This window comes from Homalodisca vitripennis, chromosome 7, assembly GCF_021130785.1.
Source record: "Homalodisca vitripennis isolate AUS2020 chromosome 7, UT_GWSS_2.1, whole genome shotgun sequence".
In the NCBI taxonomy this organism is placed as follows: Eukaryota; Metazoa; Arthropoda; class Insecta; order Hemiptera; family Cicadellidae; genus Homalodisca; species Homalodisca vitripennis.
In genome coordinates, this window is record NC_060213.1 from 88,583,608 (window position 1) to 88,603,948 (window position 20,341).

Consider the following 20,341-nt stretch of genomic DNA (forward strand, 5'->3'; position numbering starts at 1 on the left):
TAATTGTTCGAACTGAAACCATACGGAAATAAGTATGGTCGTATAGTCGTAACCAATCCTCTATAATATTCACTATTACAGATTATGTCTTAGAAGTAGACTTTAAGAATAAATTAATGTAATGTGGGTCTCTTATTTTAGAAGGATTTCTGAGGTTTTTACACCTACCTATTTTACATACCTGCCCAATTACTGAAAGAGTTAAACCATATTCCAAAAGAGAAAACACACACACACACAACACCAGATGATTGGTAACTCACTCACCCGGCAAGTGAGAGATCCAGATTAGAGACTAGGCTGAGCAGGTACTTTTTGTGATTCGGTTGATTGGACTTTGTATATATTGTATATATATATATATATATATATATATATATATATATATATACAAATAACCAAAAAATGTCCAAATCTTGTATATAAAAGTTTGTTAATCAAAAACAACAACTATATAAATAAAAACAGGCAATGCTTAATCTGCGCAATAATTTAGCCATATATATACACATATATAATATATATATATATATATATATATATATATATATATATATATATATATATATATATATTACAGAGTGTCCAAAAAGTCCCGGGTCGGTTAAATATTTTTCAAAATATTAAAAATAGATCTACAAAACCTTACACAAAGTTACTGGACATAAAAATATATTTTATCACATATTCAGTGATCCGCTACTTCCTCAGGGGGGCGGCCCGCTAGGAGTCAGAAGAAAATCTTAATTGTAAGCATAGGTTGATATGCATATCAAATGAAAGGTCTTTATTAGTAGAGTACAAAGCCGCAAACCCGACCTCAAACGGATGACCGAGTCAAAAAATGACAGCCGTTCAAAGATGGCTAGAGTTTGCAACTTAGGTTAATGTAACAAAATACACTGATGAGCTTTTTGATTTTATCTTAACTGACCCAAAACTGTTTACATATAATTGTTGTTGTAGAATCATAAGTTTCGTTATTTCTGAGAGGGATCGGATTTTTGGGTTAGTTAAGTTAAAATCAAAAAGCTCATCAGTTTATTTTTTACATTAACCTAAGTTGCAAACTCAAGCCATCTTTGAACGGCTGTCATATTTGACTCGGTTATCCGTTTGAGGTCGGGTTTGCGGCTCTGTACTCTACTAATAAAGACCTTTTATTTGATATGCATATCAACCTATGCTCACAATTAAGATTTTCTTCTGACTCCTAGCGGGCCGCCCCCCTGAGGAAGTAGCGGACCACTGAATATGTGATAAAGTAGATTTTTATGTCCAGTAACTTTGTGTAAGGTTTTGTAGATCTATTTTAAATATTTTGAAAAATATTTAACCGACCCGGGACTTTTTGGGCACCCTGTATATATATATATATATATATATATATATATATATATATATATATATATATATATATATATATATAAATATGGCTAAATTATTGCGCAGATTAAGCAATTCGTGTTTTTATTTATATAGTTCTTGTTTTTGATTAACAAACTTTTATATACAAGATTTGGGCATTTTTTTAATGTTTAATTTTTTTAGCTCCTTAGACACTTAACCAAAGGATAAAATTCCGTTTCTTTTGAATTACAACTTGAAAGCTATAAGGAGTTTTTTTAATGTGGAGTATAATGGAATTCACATAGTGATAGAGTATACTTTTTTCAAGAAATCATATTTAAATCTAATTTATAAATATATTCACAAACCCGTTTTATTTGTTCTAAAGTTGTAATATTAGATAATCTTCGAATACAATAAACTAAAAATTTGTATTTACAATTTACAAAATTTACAATTTTGTTATGAAAACAAAGATATAAAAAACGTTTTTTATTAAATTTTATTCATTAAAATTAAATCGTGAATTGGTATGAACCATGTTGCATCAAAGTTATTACAAAATGAAAAGAAAAACTTCAAGTAAATATTAAAGATTTCATTGGTTTGAAACCATAAAAACTTTGTCATCCTAACTAAGTTTAATCTAAGAAAACAAAAATGTGTAGTAAAAATGGAAAAGGTTGTAAGTGCCAAAAAATAAAAAAAATGACTTTTTCGGTGAAAAGCGAAGTAAAAAGCCAAGCGTAATAAGATAGACAAGGTAGTAAAGTGCCAGAAAAATTGCCCCTAGTTTTGTAGAGCAGTCGGAAGATGTCAGCACCGTGTAAGAGCCGTGCGGGGTTGAAGTGGGAGAACGATGTAAGTCCACCCGCCATGATGTATGTTCCTTGTCTATTCCGTAGTTATTTGCTGTTTGCCGGGCGGGCAGTGACGCTACGCATGCTCGCCGCTTTTTACGTTTTGTGTTGTTTTACGTAGTGATTATTTTATTTAAGTGTGTTGCGTGTAACAGGCGTTGAAGTATTTATTAGTGCAGTGTTCTATCTTACTAAAAATGGAAGCACCTCCTGTTCGTAAGAAAGTTCTAGTGGAGAGAAGACGAAGGGCTCGGGAAAAAGGAGACAGTTATGTTACTTGTAAAGGAAAGACTATCCCCGCAAAAAATCCCCCACCTCCTGAACGAAGCTGTTCATGTAAGTACCAATGCAAAAACTTGAGTATACGAACAAAAACTGATATTGTTTATGGAAATTCTACAAAGTTGACGAAAAAAGCCAGGGAACATATTTACTCAACCACATGCAGATTGCTACCTTATTGCCCGTAGAAGACACGGGAATTACGATGATCCCAGTGAGAGTAGACGCACCTGCTCGTTTGCATACAACATTCCTGATGGTTCTGGCAAAAAACATACAAATTTGCAAAAAAAAACTTTAAAGAAATTTTTGCTATTTCTGAAAGGAAGTTGATTGGTTTACAAACTAAAAAAAAAAAAAACAGGATGCTTGATTTTCGAAGACAAAAGAGGGAAAAACCCCTGGATCAAATGAACACAAGGTGAAGTATACAGAAAATTACCGTAATCTGGTTAGGTCTCATATAAATTCTTTCCCAAGATACGAAAGCCATTATTGCCGAAAAGTATCAAGCAATGAGTTTTTGTCCCCAGGACCTGAACAAACACAGAATGTTTATGGCATTTAAAAAACCCAATACCCTACAAGTCCAGTCAAACTATAGTTTTTATACAGAAGTATTAAAAAAAGGATTTCCCAAAACTCAAGTTCAAGGCTCTTGCAGCTGATACTTGCAAAAAATGTGATCTTTTTAAAGTGCAGATTTTCATCAACGACCAATGAAAGGGCACAAAACGGGAAGTTAAAAACTAAACAAGAAATTCACCATCGAAAAGCTGAAAAGGCCCATTGTCTGCATGAAAGAGGATATTACTTTGTCCCAACTTCCAACTGGTACCGCTACAACATTATGTATGGACTTGCAACAGGTGATGTTCGTGCCCATGCTTACCCATAGCACCATGTTTTACTGCAGACAACTTTCTTGCTATAATCTAGGAATACATGTGGGGGATAATGACTCAGCGTTTATGTGTATGTGGCATGAGGGCATCGGAGGTCGGGGAGCCAATGAAATAGCTTCTTGTCTGTTTAAAGTTGCTACTGTTCAAGGCCATTTTTCTCGGAGAAGACTTGTAATATGGTGCGACAACTGTGGTGCTCAAAATAAAAACAGGATGCTCTTAATGGCAATTATTTACCTAGTTCACAAAGGGTTTTTATCGCTCTATTAACTTGAAGTATCTTGTAAGTGGGCACAGTTATATGAACTGTGACAGAGACTTTGGCATTATTGAAAAACGCCGCAAAAATGCAAAAGCAATGGTTCCTAAAGACCTGGAAGATGTAGTTGCAAGTGCAAAATTTAAATCCCCCTTCACAGTTGTTTCTATGAAGACAGAAGACTTTATAGATTTTAAAGGTCTTGCAAATCAGTTCATTAACCACAAAAGATCTAGCTATCAGCAAAATTTTCCCACTTCCGAGTTTCTCATAAGAATCCAAGCACAGTGAAGGTAGCGTCAGTTTTGGCACTTCAAGATGATGGTATGGTAACATGGAACAAAGTTGACGTCTTAAAGAAAAAGGCCGACCTTGGTAATCTTCCCGACTTAAAGGACTTGCCAAAAATCCAGTTTAAATCAAAAATCTCACAAGAAAAGAAGAACGATCTGATAGGAATGATAGACTACATAGAAAAGGCAGAAAGACAAGCAGTTTTATAGAGATCTTCTGGCAGCAGACACCGTTCCTGATGGTGTCATGGAGGTGGATGCAGACATTGAAGACAAGGACTACTAGTTGTGTATTAAAAGTAAGGTATTTTAATGTACAAAGTCCTAGAGTTAATAATATTAAATAATATTAATAATATTACGTATATTATGTAACTTTTTTCAGAAAAGTCAAGACTAAGACAAGTGTTTTATCTTTTGTACGTATTATCATCAAGTATCCTTGTAACATATTTTGATGTTATGGTGTACATTAAACGCTTCTAAACAATACTGGACTTACATCCTTTTTTTTTAACTAACCCTTCACTTACATCATTTATTAAATAAAGAAAGGCACATACATCCTTTTCCACAAAAAAAAACCGATTGCTCTTATATCTTTTTCCATATTTTTTTGGTTTCCGCTTATATATTTATAGCAGAAATTGTATTATATGTTATTCCTATTGATTTTATATTTTTTATAAATATAAAAAATATTTTATTAGTAAATATTCAATGTTTTAGACATATTTTTATTGAATACTGAAAATTTTAGTTTCTGGCACTTACAACCTTTTCCATTTTTACTACACAAATACTGTATGGAATAAAAAACAGGAGAAAAAATGTTGTGACATATTTTAACACTATTTTTTATTTTAGATCACAAATATAATAATAGTAGCTAATACAATTTTCGAAGATGAAATATATACATGAATACCTAACATTTTATCAGCCAAAACAATATATATATATATATATATATATATATATATATATATATATATATATATATATATATATATATATATATGATTTTTCTAGAAAAGGATTGATGTTCACCGAGGTTACAGGAACAGCGTTCAGGTAGTTTTATGAGTAGCTTATATAGATAGAACTCATAAAAGCGTCAAATGATATATATAGTGTCAAGTAGATAAGATAGTGAGGACTTTTATGTATTTTTGTAGGATTATTTTGTAATAAACAGTTTTATAAATATGTATTTTATTGTATTTATTAACCCACTTAAATATAATTCAGTATATTACACTAATTTTATAGTATAAATAGTTATAGCTATATAGGTTCTATATTCAAACCATAAATGTTTTGTTCAAAATAACAACGTAAAGCAGCTACAACAAACATTATAACACAAAATAATAATTATATTGTCGTTGTGAGATGTACTTCAGCAGTGAGAAACCGGTATTGCGTATTGTTGACATATAAAGAATTATAATAAAAGCTGCAATATTTATTGCCATGTATTAAATAATTTTAAACATCTGTCAAGTGTTACCTACCTACCTCAACTCAACCTACCTATAACTCAACAGTTGTAAGCTACCTAAGCCATAATATCTTATAAGAAGGTAGTAATTCATTAATATTCTTAGTGAATGTATAGATATGCAAATATGTATGGTTGACAGATTGAAGTAATTTATATTAAAGGTACATAGATATTTTATCTTTTCTTTACCTACATTTATAAATATTTATTATTTACAGGTAAATTTTACAATACTAGATAAATTTAATATAGTGAATATGAATAAATATAGTCAATACATCTTGTTTAATTTAACTTGATGACGTAGCACTTAGACAGCTGATTCAGGAACAAACTGAGCTACAGTTTAATTTGAAAAGGGAGATAAGAGAATAATTATCGTATAGCGTAATTTTTTAATATTCACTAGATAAACGTAAAAACAAAAACGCTCCTCTCGTTTGATTTTTTACGTCCTTATTCTCTTTTGAGGTATTTTACAAGGCCACATTCATCATTCATAAATGCACTTGCATGACACATAATACTATACTATATTTGCAATAAATGAGAAATGATCGCGTCGTGTTTTTATGTATGTGACATCATGAAGCAGGGACTTTTCTGGAAAACTAATAAATAAATTCTTTTGTGTCATTACTTGCACTACTAAAATGTCTCATTGTGTTGATATTAGAAATATCTTTTAATAATTTTCTCAATGGTGAACACCCCATAAAAAGTTTTTAACTTAAGATCAAATTCTAATTGAAAGAATTCCTGAACAACGTAAAATGAAGAACAATCTCTGAAGTACGTATGATTTTAAACAGCTGTCACTTAGTTTAGAATAGACTGTACACACAAGTTTTCTGCAATATGCAAAGCATAGCTCAGAAAACCTACCATTATTGCACTGCACAAAACCTGACAATACGGCAGGCATGACTACTAAACAACTACCTATATGTACATGAGAACATGTGTTTAGTCTCGTCAACAAAAGCGACTGAGCTATCGGTGCTGTGGTGGCAGTGATCTTGACATGTCAAAACTTTCTGAAGATACTAGTTAACTAAGATTATGTAAACTGTGTAAGACCATTTTTAAACTTAACTAAACAAATTCAAACTTATGCAATCAAACTTTTAAAATTGATTGCCTCTGATGGAAGAATACCAATTTGATATACCCAACCAATTGGCTGAAATGGTTGGATTAATTTCAATTAAGAATTAATTAATCCAGTGTAACACCGTATTGCCAAGATCAAGAAGTATATTTGCATTAACAGTAGACCTAATATTAATAAAATCGATTTGCGTGTTTGGTACAGCCTAGGTTTACTGATGCAAACTGCACGAGATTATAACTTAAGGGTTTAAAGTGTATACCATTAAAATAACTTTTCACATTCTTGAAGCTCTTGTCTTATTGGAAATTATATATTACTTTAACAAACTCTCCAATAATATAAAGTTTTTATTTTTGTGAGGCCTTTCGTACTCAATGAGTACATCTTCGGACTCACACAACTGAATAAAATTAATAATAACAATAGTAACATAAACAATTTTGTACTAAATAAAAACATGTTATTGAAAATACAGAGGTAATACTCTATGACAGCACAGTATGTTATATGTATATATAAAAATAAAGTTTATATTTAGTTAAATCAAATAAAGTAATGGTGAATTTTGAAAAGGCCCAGGTTCGTTGTTTACCAGATTATTTTGGTTCTTTTTTATAAAAATTGTTTCATATGCATCAAGGAATTTTTTATTTTGTACTTCTTTTAATAATTTTGCATTTGAAAAAGAGTGTCCAGTTTGAAGTGCATGTTTTACCATGGCTGATCTTTCTTCCTGTTGGTATTTTAACATGATCTATGTTCCTTAGCTCTCTGTTTTAACTTTCTTTTTGTTCGGCCAATGTATTTTAAATCGCAATTGTCACAATTAATTTGATAAATTCCAGATTTTTCTTCTTCATTAATTTTATTCTTGGGATATCCTAATATATTCGTTAATTTAATTTTGGAATTTGTAGATACATTAATATTGGCATGTTTCTTAAAACTTTTAGTAATATCTGTAGATAGATTGTTGTAGGAAACAGATATCCATTTTTCAGGTTCTTTACGAAAGGCCTCACAAAAATAAAAACTTTATATTATTGGAGAGTTTGTTTAAAGTAATATATAACTTTTCACAACTCAAATAAACGTTATCTATTTTTTTACCCAAATAGTTCATGTCGCCCGGTTACGCCATTGTTGGGTTGTGAGGGAAGCCCGGAAGCGGAACAATTACAGTAACAATAGCCTCATTAATGTGTGTAACAATGATCCGAGTGGTTTTTCTACATTTTGAGTAAACAGACACGCACGCGCATATACCTGTACATATGTACATGATTTAAATTACAAGGAATCTATGAACTATTTCTTTCACTGCCTCTTTAATTAAAATTGGTCTCTTCTTCTTTGTTTAAGAATCCTTCTTGTTTATATTCAGGTTTATTTTTTTACGAAAATTATTTTTATAGTTGCGTCATTATGTTTGTTACTGTTAAACTTATACTTTTTATTAACAACGAGAGAGTATGTATATTTTTTTCTTAAGACTTCCATTAAACACTGCCTTTAAAATCCAAAAGAGATTATGATTGGTTGCATTTCATACCTTATATTTTACGATATACTTTGTTCCTACTATTCCAATTAAAAACTTTTACTGTTTCTAAGAATTATTTACTGTGAGCACGATCCTCCACTAAACATGCTATATAGTCGTAGTTGTAAGTTCTGTATGTTGTCTTATTGTTTAAAAATTGAATGCCAACAGATAAAAGTATGTAAATAAGTATACATAGTTTTTAAACTTTGGCCAATACTTATAAAAACCTCATTTTCTACGATGTATATTACAGAATTTTTAGTAATTTAACAAACATATATCTATCTGGTTAACGAATTATAAACTACTAAGGAGCCATTTATTTAAGACTAATTTATGATACGATTTAAAATGAATAATTCAATCGTTTGAATGAATATATATTAGTTTGATTGTAGAAAAGAATTGAACTTAATGAAGAGTTCCATTCATTGGTTAAAAATCTACTAATTTTTTTCGGATATTACAAACGTTCTTCTCTAAAGTAAACGAATTATAATATACGCAATACATGTTTTTTTAATGTGAATGTATGCTGATTACAAAAAAGTAATACAATTTCTGATTTATATTTTGAAATTATTGATGAACGTCAACAAATAACGATGAATCTCAGTTAACAACACACTAACAAATACTGATTAAATTTGTCAAAATTCTTACTAAACACGCGTATATTTGAGTTATATTACAGTGAGAACAATGTTTTAAAAATATTATAAAATGAAATTAGATTATTAGGGATAGCGAAGGGAAATGGCAAATAAAACCTAGTCTACAGTTAAAATACCTCATAAATACCAAATTTCAAACATTGTTGACTGATACCAAACGACACTAATCAAATCAATGATAGGTTGAAACCCTTCATTATACCGGACCTATGTATTACTGGCAAGAGGAGATTAATATAGTGGCGGGCGTGCTTAGTTATAATCTATTCACAAAGTATTTTGTGTTATCACTTACAGGGAAGAGGGGCAAGGCGTAATGCACCGTGGAGCGTGCGCAGTGAGCAGCGTAATCGCGGGAGTACCGGCGTAGCGTAACGTAACGAGCGACGCGTGTTTGGCACAATGACTGAGAAGCGTAGCGTGGACCAGCGGAAGAGTCGGAGCAGCGTTGCTACTCGCGGGTCGCGGCGCGGCGTTGACGTACTGGAACATGTGACCTTGTAGTGGTACACCTGGTTGTCAGTGGTACCAATTGCCGCTTGATTGAGCGAATAAATGGGACAGAGAAATCCGGTAGTGAAATATCACTTGTGTTTGTTCTTGATATTTGATGAGTGGAGACACTGCAGTTCTTAGAATGATGTAGAAAGTCGAGGAGCTTATAAAGGGATAAAGCCTAAATTGTTTATTTAATATTGGAGCATAAATCATACGAACGTATTTTTCACTATTTTAAACATAAACTTGCAAAGGTCTGGAGGGACGTTTTTAAATCTCTTCAGGCGAACACGACCCCAGATTCCAAGAATTACGTCTGTGACAGCGTCACATTCCAGTAGCTGCACTGAGAGGAATGTGAACTGGAACTAAACTCAATATACACATTGAATCAATACTTCCCACCATAGTTATTATGTGCTGAAGGGTAAGTTGGTGCTAAATCAACGACCGACAAATAAATGTTCCATTTGTGGCAGCCTTTTAAGAAACCGACAAAATAAAAGAAGGGAAGAAGTTTTTTTAACTTTAATGCCTATTTATTTAAAAATCTTCTAAACACCAATTCAGTGCTGTTTGTTTATAGAAGAAAAAGATTCTATATTAAACTTTCTCTGAAACTATTTTAGTGTGTTCCAGATTTTTCGAAATTATGAAAAGAGAAAAACACCTTTGAATTATTAAATCTTACATTTCTAGCTACTAAACATTAGTGAACAATTGCCTGTAGGAAGTTTCCTTTGCCTTAGATAAACCAAGCAACAAAGTATTGATGTATTATTATGATTAATTGAAGGTTAATCATACGATGATGATTTAATAGTAATTTAATTTAGACGTTCGCCAAACAATGATACAAGAGTACAAGACTTTATTTTGTTAAAAAGTGTTTAACTCAAAAGGCAAATCTAGGATTTTGAACAATTCCAAGTGAATTAGCTTAAGCACAAAACAAATATTCCAACTACAATGCGCTAATTTCTGTTATTAATTTAACTATATAAGTATTACTTACATTTTTAATTTATTAACTGAATCTAAGGAGACACATAAATCCATGAAATCACGAAAGTTCGTTGCAGTAACGTCATGTCTGGTTATTTTTTACACCAAGATTTGTAAGAATATTAAACTATATCTGTTTACTATTTTTACTTTCTTAAACCTTAATGACTTTAAATTAAAATTAACTTAATTTCTTATTTGAACGTGTTTTAATTTCTTGCCCTACAACGTAACTTATTTGGTCGTTGCAATACAGTGAAAGTCAACATGCGAAAACGTGAAGATCAATATCAATGTTAGTGAATTGACGGATTTTAAGGAGAGAAAAACTGGAACACCCGGCGCCTCTTAAGTTCCACAAAGTCAATCACTTAGCTGGGAGAACATAGAACTGTAGCGGTTACCAGGTCGCTGGCAGTAACTCCGTCTTGTGGGCACAGGATCTGATAAAGTGTGATAAGAGATAAGGCACGTCCTGCCGTGTACACTAATAATGGTCTCCACCCTCCATTCATTAAACCGGCTACACGTGCGACGTACGTTCATTCTACTCCACTTGTAATAAACAACAAATTACCAGTCTTAAAATGAACGGAAAACAATTATAATTATTGAATGAAATGTGATATATACTCACTTGTATATTTATAACATCTTTATGATTGAATAAAGAAGAAAATTACCATTTACATGGTATAATAAGATTAAGAGTTAAAAAGTATAATTGTTTACCAAAATTTAATTTTGCCTTTTTTTAAAGGTATTCTTTGGGTCCGTACCAATGCAAATAAATATAATACCATTGTAAAAAATATGTTTTTTTCATTTTTGTGATCACTAGATCTGTAAAAGGTTATAGATTAACAGCGAGTTTCGAAATTTAAGAAACTGAGCCCCTGTCGACTATCTTAGTAAGATCCCTCACCCAAATATATTACGAGGACCTACCAGTATTTTATTTGCCCTTTTCCAAAGTTCTGGAACGAATTTGTACTATCAATTATATAATTTCTATATTTCAGTAAAATAATCAACACATTTCAATCCGGATTCCGCAAACATCGCAAACATTAAATCGGACACTTTAAGGATCAAAGATAGTTGCTGAGGACATGCACTTAGCCATGAATTGATGCAGTGCACAAATTAACATATGCTGGAAACGTGTTATAAGTGGTGTGCAACAAGGTTTCGTACTGGGGACATCAATGTTTACTATCTACATAAACGACATTAGCACAGTACTTCAATACAATCGCTATTATTGTTACGATAATTATCTCCCTTTAAAGCTGTCAATATCAATGGAACCATCGAAAATGAATGAAGACGTTGTATATACAGAACAGTACAATGTGTAGTGGTAAAAATCATGGGCTTAACCGTAACGCAGACACAAACTGAACTCGTATAAAACGGACTCTACAGTTAACGAAATGGGTATCTTAAAATAAACACTGGGAACTGTTTATGAAAATACTTTTATATGGTCTGATACTGTGAATGTACCAATCTATTACATACATTCATTCATTAAAAGGAATACAGCATTCCAATTGTTTCATATTAAAAGTGTACTGACATAAGCTGAAGTTTGTTTGGATACTACCGGGATTGGCAGCTGTCCACAATGAACCAACGAGTCTGGCCCACTGACGATAATGAGACACGACATGTGTCAGTATCAGCAGTAAAGTGAATCACGTGAAGTGACAGTGTAGTCAAGTTACAAGAGGATACAATAATAGTCAGTCTGGATCACTATTTCTACTAAATAACAAAACTAATGATAAGTTGCAGCAAGTCTTTTCAATTGGTTTTCAAATTTCCTTATATTTTAATTTAAGAATGCGTACAATTCCATTGTTGAAAGCGAGGAAAAAAGTATGGGACACACATAATTTTCAATTTGCAGTTAAACTAGCGCGTTACCAAGTCAGCTATTTAATGTTTACTCTGAAATTTTGGAAAGTCTCATGGAATTTCTAAACTGAGATTAATAAACATTATCTACAAGATTTTCCTACTGAGCTTGCATCTAAATAGTAGACTACCTTTCCCTTCTCTCTTAATTTGTTTTCCTAACCTGAAACTTATGCATACGTTCCAAAACAGCATTACAAACATTAATTATATTTTTTCTACGTGGAAGGACACATAGATCACACATTGGTTTATTGCACTTTGGAAATTAGCAAAAATCTCTCAATCTTGTCTTGTTAATTCCAAACAAAGATAAAACAGTTGTCTTATTAGCTAGAACATTTTAGTTACCATTTTACAACATAATCTTAAATCTTTTAGTTTTGAATGGAACTAGGATTACTTGAAGGTTAGACTCTCCGGATTTTCCTCTACGGAATTTGGCCGACCGTTAGCAAAGTTTATAGCTCAGGACGATATCACGAGAATGAATTGAGCTATACCTTGAAATTTAGTATATGGTGTTTAGCTGTAACTAAGGGTTGTGGGAACATTCCACTTCTGAATGTTTGTCTCTCTGTGTAACGATTTTGTGTATGTTTTCCACTGAATAACTTAAAAACAAATTAACCTATAGACATGCAGTTCTCCATAAAACGTCAATTCTACATAAGCAACGTCGCATAGTGATAGCTGAGCCTCTTACGTAACACTACTATTCGCAGGTTTTTTTTTCGATAATTTCATCTGTTGACTTTAAAATTCACATGAAACTTCATTTACGCATAGACAACAATAAGTTCGATGAAGTTGAAGATCTATCCACGGGATGTGACTTAGCGCCATTGAAGTCAAACTAACACGTAGGGTGGGAGATACCTTCCGTCTGCCTGTGAGGTGTTGAAATTTCTGTTGCGTCTGTTTGCCTGGCTGTTTATCTAGGAAAGGAAATTAAGAAAATTAAATTTTCTACGGACATGAGGGAAGCCTGTTAAGCGACACGTGTACGACAAGTGTTGTACTGCTAACTTAACTTGTATATACTGAATGATCCTAACTAGTGTTTTTAAAGCTTGTTGCAGAATGGTGTTTGCCGCGGTCATCACGTTAAGTTATCAATCAATAAATAAGTGTTTTGTGATTTGAGGATACAATCCAAGGACATGACGTACTCGTACATCTATATTATTAAAAGTATATCTTGATGTTTGTACATCGATTTTAGGTGTCTAAGTAGTTATTGAAGGAAGCAGGATTTCTTCCAGTCATCTGCCATCATTCAGTTATACAAAAAATTCAGTAACACTATTTTTAGAGATCTGCAATCTGATCTCTTCTTCAGGTAAATATCTAACCTAACACATAATTACAAACTAGGTTAAAATAAACAAATCATACCAGAGCGTTGTGACACTCATTAGTCAGGAATCACAACCACATGCTGTGTGTCAATTTCACTAACTCTAAAACATGCACTTAATAAAAACCTAACACAACACTTATACTTATAACTTATACTGTTAATCATGTAGCAGTATAAGTGATGCAACATTTTTAACCGAAACTAAAGGTAATTATCGACAAGAAAGAATGGCGTTTGTTTAATGTGGCTTCTTAAAAATGATTGTTCTGCCAGAATTTTATTACCACCACTTTAAGTTATCACTGTAGGTTAATGTTCCATTGTTCTCATTAAGCAATATTGAACACTCCACAATACTCTTAGAACACCTTAGGATTGTTACCTTTATTGTGCTATGTTCGTTCAGATAAATAAAATATGAAAGTATAAAAGCTGGTTTGATATGAAATTCTGTTTAAAACTTTAATTAAATTGTTATTTTTGTTAGATCTAATTTATTTAAACACCAGTTTAACTGTGCTTCAACAATGGCTGCATTATTCGCCATTGAATACGATTACAACTTGTATTTATGTGTTTTTGGTAGATATGCGTTGACACTATGAGAAAACTTCCTAGTGCTAAAATCCTATATTAGCATGGACCTAACGATCATAATTTGTTTCAAGCCGTAGATCGAAGTTCTTCAGCAATACAAGAAACTCTCGATATTGATAACAAAATTATGCTAACCAACATCCACAATGGGTTCCACTGATTTCCAAAATGGGTACTAACTTTCAATTAACATTCAGTTCCCGTGCTGTAAAGAATGGTTGATAATCTGTAATAGTTATTTTAGAACGTCATGTCACAGTGCAAACATATCCTAAAAGAAGCCTTATGCTGTTAGATGAAGTCCAGTGGAAAACATGAATTAACAGTGTATCTTCAGGATGCCTCCATAGTCCATCCGCGGAGTATCTTTTTTTAATTAACAGTTTTTTTAACAATAAATGACAAATGGGAGAGCTGTTACTTGGTCACCACAATCGCCAGGCCTCACGCATTTAGAATCAAATTTTATGTGATTAAGGAAAGTGGTATTTATAAAGTGGAAAGTAAATACGATGGATGGACCAATTATTCGAGTTTTACATGATAATGATCCATACGATTAGGTAGATGTATCAAGGGAAGAAACAAAAGTAAACGAGTTAATTTCTTTCTTCCCTTAATGTTGGAGTTTTGAAAATGTATTAAGCATTTTTTTAATAGTATAACTGTTTAATGTAATTTATCTTCATTATATATTAGTTTTGCTAAACTTAGGTTGCTGTTGACATTGAAGTCAGTTATGAATGGTTAATACATATCATAATTATAATGATTTTTCCCTATTCTTTTTAAAAAAATAGTTTGTAACCATAAACATTTTCTCTATTGTATTACTTTATATTATTTCTCCAGAACTAACCTATAAATGTTTGAAATATATATTTTGAGATTTTACTTATATTTAGTAATATTATTGCACTTAAAACATTACATACCCCACTTTTTCTCAAAAATGCTTGGTTGGTCAAAAGCTATTTCAAAACGTTAGCAAGCAATGTTTTTACATTTGGTTTGTTCAATTGTTTAGTTTAGAAAACGATAAAATTATTAAATCTATCGTGTAGTTTTTGCCTCGAGAATTTGTATTGAGATTAATTTCTTAAAAATAAATTGCGTACAAAATCTGCAAAAACCTGTAACTAGCTAACAGAGAATTTTTGACTTTTTTGGCTATGTGTGTTTAACTTTTTATTTGGTTTCAGTACTAAAATTTCCTATTTAAATCTGTTCCTTTCCTTGTGAAACATCTTACAATGGATATACAATATTGAAAATTCTGAGCATATTTTGTAGCAATATAGTTTATTGACCTGTCTCACTCCATATTCATTCATAAATCTCAAACTCTTGGGAAATTTGGCATTTTGATCGAAAGAGAAACTGCGTTCAGAGTGAAGTCTAACTGAGCATTTTAGTTTTATTGTTTACTAGACTTTCCTTTTTATTTCCAGCACTGTCGCACATCACTTTTTTCTAGTTGAACTCTTTATATTTGAATTTTCTGGATCTGTATTCTTCGGATGCTGAAGACAATCCTCGTTTACAAGTAACCGATGCAGCAGACTCAGTATTTTGTCACAATATCCATTTCCTCAAGTACTAGTCATACATTCGATAGCTTATTGTTCCGTAATAAATCACAAAAACCGACCCCAAAATAGTGACTGCTCATAACTTTTGAAACGTTGAAGTGCTTACTTCTTCAATTATTCCAAACACCAAATTTCTGTTACAGAGCTTCTTTTCAATTTAATCCTTTGAAGAGTCATTTCTGCTTTTATCTTTGAGAAGAGCCACATTCACATTTTATTGGCGTTTTTTTGTATTCCATATAGGTAAGGGAGAGCAACCATTTCTAGTGATATATAAAATGATAGTATAACCTTCTGATTATTTTTATCCCAACCATTTATTGCTTAGACGATATAGTCTCAGCCATTTTCTCTGCTAAGTTAACTCTCAGTGGTGAAACGTTTATTAAAATCCACCCATTTCTCTTAGGACAGGTAGCTGAGAAATTGCACTTAGTCCTTAAAGGGCTTTAGCGCTACTTCCGAAATGACAGAATATTCTGTATTCTGTATTAATGTTTAAGATTGGGGATAGGGGCCGCTTCCTGTCGAAATCCATGATGAAAGATTTTGGGCTTTAGTCTTATTTATGTTTCCTTAGAACAAGGGAGGACACCTATGTACTAGCTTCTCCAGCCAGGAATGGCACGCCCTTATTTCTAGGCTAACAACACTTAGGCAGCCTCACCAACTCCAACAATGACCCCCCACAGTCGACTAGTCCTATCGATTTACCCAAGTATTTAGACATTTTCGGTTAGTGATTTGCCGCACCCAGACATCCAAAGAGTTGCCCAGATTTAAGTGACCCTTCTGTTTCTGCTGTACTCGGTTAGGTTCAACTGGAAGATATAAACCAGCCAGAAGTGAACCCTCCTGGTCAAAATCCACTCAGGCCTACTAATTACTTACCAGAACAGCATAAAGCCAGTGTAACGTTGCCAGGTCGCTGGCTATAACTCCGTCGTGTGGGCACAGCATCTGATAACTAAATGTAAGAGATAAGCTAAGTCCACCTTGCAAAGTAATGATAGCCTACACCCTCCTCCATTCATTAAATTACTCACTTGTCACAGACTACTAGGCATACTACACCCTCCTCCACATATGAGGGCCATCGCCATATTCCATTTTATCTATAATATATTGAGTACTTTATATTAATATATAGATTGAGTATTTAGCTCCTTTTAAACTTTTCACAATTTAAGTAAGTTTTTCAAAATCCAAAATCCCGTGAATAAATATAAACCTTGACACCACGAAATGTTTAACCATCATCTTGGGTCCTATTGTCTGGATATGGACTTAATTTTCCAAATTCATTTCAAAATAAAACACAGCAACACAAAACTATAATACACATTCAAGTATAATGAGTATCAAAATCTTTGTTCCCCTTAAATACAGTACGCGATATCATCAGGTTAAGCGAAATATATATTTAGTATACTTAGTACTAGCTTGAAAACTCTGCCTTCAGTTAAAAGGCCCTCGGTATTGGTAAACTTATGATTCTTGTTGTTGTTGGTTCATGGCTGGAAAATTTCATTTTTATCTGTCTGTCTGTTATATTATGTCTGTGCGAACGAGATATCGAGAATGAATGTGTTTCGATATTATCACATTAAGTTCGATGATTATACGTGTGATTCCTTAGGATTTAACTGTTAGCAAGCATTTTTACATTGGTGTTATCGGTAAACATTATGGCATGAAACTTCATTTCTACAAAATTTTAATATTTTAAACTGAGTACAACCATACGAAATTTTAATATGTGGCATAATGAGGGGAGCGCTACACGTAAAATTTAGCTTGCGCCCTCAGCAGACCCGTGGTATGGCGTATTCCATATAGTTTTTAAAAGGTATTGATAGCGTACTTATTTCAACTAAATCAGTTTGTGTTACATTCAGTAACAAGTTGTCACCTTGTAAATCGGTATCGTCTTCTTCTACCATAACCAACAACACGTGTACAATTATTTAAAATACGGTCTTAAAAAATAATACAATGTACTACTTTAATATAAATTGCTTGGTAGTAAAAAGTTACTGCGAGATAGTGTTGTATCGAAAATGTTTATAAGTAGGTTAATAGAACATTGTAGATAATCTCGAGTGCTAGCAGCTGAGCTGGTGGTGGCTGTTTGGGCAGCGTTCCAAGAATGAGATCATACACAGGCTGTCTATCTCTTATCAGGGACCCCTCGACCTTGACAGACGCTAGACTTACATTAACCATCCTTCCAATCAACCACGAAACGTCAAGTTATAAACTACTCAGTGAAAATCAGTCCATTTAATGGTCGGTTGGAAGTTAAAAAAAATATTTATAATATTTCTTTAAGACGTAAATTCCTTTTATTTCTCAACATCGTTGATATAACGTGGTTCAAAAATAATTGTCAAACAATTATAACAGTAAATGCGTAGCTAAAAAAACAAAGGCATACAAACAATTTTTTATCATTTTTTTATAAGGTTTGAATTTTTGTACGTTACTGAATGAGTGAGTAGCACCTACACATTATTTTAGAAACAGTTTGGAAAATATAAGCTTATCCTAAAGTTCAAAATTATGATATATCTTCCGAATAATGTGTTCATAGTACATATTCGGTATTTTATGTAAAATAAACACCTAGAGTGATACTTGTGTGTGGCTATTTCAATTCCTATGAGTTATATTTCGAAATGCAAGTATTATTACGGTTTGAAAGTATTTATAAGTTCGTGATAAATACTTCTAATGTTGCTATTTTAAGATGGTGCAATCGATTTTGGGTTTAAAAAAATGTTTTTACATTAAATTCATAGCTTTGTTTTAGATAACTTACAGAAAATATATTTTTAGTTCATATATGACTTAAAGAACCTATATTGTTAAGTAAACGTAATTTAATATTGACGTTTTTAAATAATTTTTACAAATTAAGTTTCTTATAATATAAAAACCTCACTTATATATGCAATAACTTATATAGGCCTACCCGCCTTAACAATTACCCATTTTAATTTTCAGCCGTTTTTATTTGGCTCTGAATAGAAAACCTAAATTTCCTATTTTAAATGTGTATGATCAGTTCTACTTCCTTCGGTAGTCACAGAATTTACCTTCTCTTTTCTGAACAGCACTAGTATGTTTATTTTTGAGTTAGGTACCGACTTTAGGACAGCCGAAATATAGTAAGGGGATCCACCGCAGTCAATGTATTAAACTATGATACACATCTAGCTACAGAATACGTTCTTTCTTAACACCTTCACTGCGACTCTAGTAAGGTGCCGACTTTAGGACAGCCGGAATATAGTAAGGGGCAACCACCTCAGTCAATGTGTTAAACTATGATACACATCTAGCTACAGATTACGTTCTTTCTTAACACCTTCACTGCGACTCTAGTAAGGTGCCGACTTTAGGACAGCCGGAATATAGTAAGGGGCAACCACCTCAGTCAATGTGTTAAACTATGATACACATCTAGCTACAGAATACGTTCTTTCTTAACACCTTCACTGCGACTCTAGTAAGGTGCCGACTTTAGGACAGCCGGAATATAGTAAGGGGCAACCACCTCAGTCAATGTGTTAAACTATGATACACATCTAGCTACAGATTACGTTCTTTCTTAACATCTTCACTGCGACTCTAGTTAGGTACCCCGACTTTAGGACAGCCGGAATATAGTAAGGGGTAACCACCTCAGTCAATGTGTTAAACTATGATACACATCTAGCTACAGATTACGTTCTTCACATCTTCACTGCGATTCTAGTTAGGTACCGACTTTAGGACAGCCGGAATATAGTAAGGGGCATCCACCGCAGTCAATGTGTTAACAGTTAACTTATGTCAGTCTATTATCACAAATTTCACACAGTTTATCTCGATATATCAAGAGAGAATAAGCGGTAGATATCGTTAAAGTGGAAACGTCTGGCATGCTGTCAACAATTACGAGTTGATTGGCACTTTCATGGCCGTGAATGGTGATCAGAATTTATTGGTTTAAATTTGATCATATTTAATACAGTTATTAAGTTTTGAACATTAGGGGATATAGTGAGATTAACTTACTGAAAATATATATACAGGCTTTGGTCGCAATTCCTTTAATGTGTCGCTTCCAATTACTGAAAATGTTTAAGCTGGACTATAATAAAAGTTATTTGTTTATAAATAATAATAAGACATTGATATTTAAACGTTATAATGTACATTCAAGTTCATTCAAAGAAGGACACTTGTTTATATTCCAATTAGAAATCATCAAATTGACAAACCTTTGAACGTTATCCCAAAAAATATCAATACACGATAATTATATTATAAGAATTGCACTAATAGCTTTCTTTTGTATAGACAAATGAATAACGTTTGTGTCCGCGTTTTGTATTAAAAAGTAACCGATTTTGATGTATAAATCAATACATATAAGTAATGAAAAATATCACAACTGTAAAATCATTTCTCCCACTAAAATAGTCATTAAACGATGGTTTAAACTGATATTTATCTTTACTTAACACGCTATATCGATTCTTCATCTTATCTAATTAATTCTCAACCTGCATTAAATTTAATTCCA

At 32.4% G+C, this 20,341-nt stretch overlaps 1 protein-coding gene across 1 annotated transcript in view; it reads right to left on the bottom strand.

Moving 5' to 3' along the window:
* LOC124366041 (excitatory amino acid transporter 3-like) overlaps nt 1-9,254 on the bottom strand; it is a 116,569-nt gene extending 107,315 nt beyond the window's left edge. The window contains 1 exon segment of the mRNA XM_046822249.1: nt 9,086-9,254. The gene's annotated coding sequence lies outside the window, so the exon portion shown is untranslated.
* Between the last annotated feature and the right edge of the window lie 11,087 nt (nt 9,255-20,341).